Here is a 2,973-nt window from a genome sequence, read left to right as displayed (position 1 = left end):
GTGATCTGAGACGGTGCAGTTCCCAAACCAGGCAGTGATGCAGCTGCTCAGGACGCTCTCCATGGTCCCTCTGTAGAACACAATCAGGTTGGGCTTTCCTCAGCCTCCTCAGGAAGTAGAGGTGCTGCTGGGCTTTCTTGGTGATGGAGCTGGTGTTGAGTGACCAGGTGAAGTTTTCTGCCAGATGAATACCAAGGAATTTGGTGCTCTTGACGATCTCCACAGAGGATCCGTCGATGAACAGTGGAGAATGGTCACTCTGTGCTCTCCTGAAGATAGATAGATACTTTATTCATCCCAAAAGGAAATTTACAAGTCAACAACCATCTCTTTAGTCTTGTCGACGTTCAGGGAGAGGTTGTTGGCTCTACACCAGGCTGTTAGCCGCTGCACCTCCTCTCTGTATGCTGACTCACTGCCATGGACCCACCATGGTCGTGTCATCGGAGAACTTGATGATGTGGTTGGAGCTGAGACGTGAGTCAGCAGAGTGAACAGCAATGGACTGAGCACACAGCCCTGAGGAGCTCCAGTATTCAGGGTGGTGGTGCTGGAGATACTGTTCCCGATCCGGACTGACTGAGGTCTCCCAGTGAGGAAATCCAGGATCCAGTTGCAGAGAGAGGAGTTCAGGCCCAGGAGACTCAGCTTCTCAATCAGCTGCTGAGGGATGATTGTGTTGAATGCTGAACTGAAGTCTATGAACAGCATTCATATGTATGAGTCCTTACAATCCAGGTGTGTGAGGGCCAGATGGATGGTGATGGCATCATCTGTGGAGCGGTACACAAACTGCAAAGGTGGTAGCTGTGAATTGATGTGTCTCATGACAAGCCTCTCAAAGCATTTCATCACAATTGGTGTGAGCGCGAGTCATTGAGGCAGGAAACTGTAGACTTCTTTGGCACAGGGACGATGGTCGTTGTCTTGAGGCACGTTGGGATGATGGAGCTGCTCAGCGAGATGTTGAAGATGTCAGTGAAGACATCTGCTAGCTGTTCTGCACATTCCCTGAGCACTCTGCCAGGAATGTTGTCTGGTCCAGCAGAATTCTGTGGGTTACCTCTGCATAGAGTTCTCTTCACATCAGCTGTGCTGAGACAGAGCACCTGGTCATTAAGAGGAGGGATGGTCTTCCTCACTGTTATGTTGTTCTGTGCCTCAAACCGAGTGTAGAAGTCGTTCAGCGCGTCTGGGAGGGAGGCGTCACTATCACAGGCAGGTGATGTTGTCCTGTAGTTGGTGATTGCCTGAATGCCTTGCCACATGCGCCGGGAGTCTCCGCTGTCCTGGAAGTGGCCGTGGATTCTCTGGGCGTGTCTACACTTTGCCTCTCTGATGACTCGGGACAGTTTGGCCCTTGCTGTTTTTAAGGCCACCCTGTCCCACCCTGATCTGAAGGCAGAGTCTCTAGACCTCAGGAGAGCACGCACTTTCGCAGTCATCCACACCTTCTGGTTGGAGTGTGTGGTGATGGTCTTGGACACAGTCACATCATTGATGAACTTGCCGATGTAGCCAGTTACTGATGTTGTGTTCTCCTCCAAGTCAATAGAGTCACCGTTGGTTGCAGCCTCCCCAAACATGTCCCAGTCAGTGCACTCAAAACAGTCCTGAAGAGCAGAGATGGCTCCCGCTGGCCAGGTTTTAACCTGTTTCAGAACCGGTTTAGAGCGGTCTGATGAGTGGTCTGTATGCTGGAATCAACATAACAGAGATGTGGTCTGAGTAGCTGATGTGGGGGTGGGGCTCCGCACGATACGTGCCAGGAATGTTTGTGTAAACAAGATCCAGCGTGTTCGTCCCTCTCGTAGCAAAGTCCAGATTCTGATGGAATTTAGGGAGAACAGACTTGAGATTTGCATGATTGAAACCTCCAGCAATGATAAACAGTCCATCGGGGTGAGCATTCTGCAGCTCGCTAATAGCTCCGTATAGCTCACACAGAGCCTCCTTAGAATCAGGTTGGGGTTAGGGGGTAAGGTAATAGGTTGATGTTAGGGATAAAGGTCAGGGGTTAGCGTAAGGTAGAAGGGTTAAGGTTAGGAATTAGGGGTTAAGTTTAGGTTAGGGATAAGGGTTGGGGTTTAGGGTTGGGACAATGTTTAGGAGTTTGGATTCAAAATTTAAGCCTCTATTCTTTGGATCCTCCCACCCACTCCTTAAAGAAATTTAATCATTTAACATAAACAATAAAATCATTAAATAAATATAGTAAATAATATATTAAATCATTCACATAAATAAATACATCAATTAAAAATTAATTAATGATCAAATGTTAAAATGATAAAACACCAGAGTGACCTGTTCCCTATTGTTGTATTTAAGTGTTGTTCATCACCACACCCTGAGTGCTAAAATACACCTCATACACTGAAAACACAATTCACCATCATCTACAAACATCACTGTTAATTATGTGCATATAAACCAGTACATATATTAAATAAAATAAATAAATAAATGAAAGAATTTATTTATAATAAGTTGTTTATTACAATTACAAATTTACACTAGTCTATAATGACCTCAGAAACTACACTGACTGATCATTTCCTCAGGAGCTCTTGGTTGCTGTAGTAGAAAGGACATTATTTACAGTTCCATTATTTAGTGTCCAGTGTCACCCAGATGAGGATGAGGTTCCCTTCTGAGTCTGGTTCCTGTTCTGATTTGGTAGGAGTGCTGTCTGAGCCTGTCTATTAATAATTATTAATCATTTATTTTTGGTTTCAGCTTTGTACAAGTCTTGGCATTACACCTGATGGTATTCCACTACATAACATTACACTACATTACACCTCTCCAGATGTAGGGTCAGCTCCATCGGAACACCCAGTCCAGAATGATTGTTCTGTAAATATTTAGTGTGTAAGGTGTGTGTCCTTTCTCCGGTTTTCATTATTCTTGCTCACTTTGGTACGTACCAAGATGTCCTTAAGATTTTAGTTCTTTCTGTGACCTGCAGTG

Source organism: Hemibagrus wyckioides, linkage group LG07 (assembly GCF_019097595.1).
Source record: "Hemibagrus wyckioides isolate EC202008001 linkage group LG07, SWU_Hwy_1.0, whole genome shotgun sequence".
NCBI classification, from domain to species: Eukaryota; Metazoa; Chordata; class Actinopteri; order Siluriformes; family Bagridae; genus Hemibagrus; species Hemibagrus wyckioides.
This window is presented reverse-complemented; position numbering follows the sequence as displayed.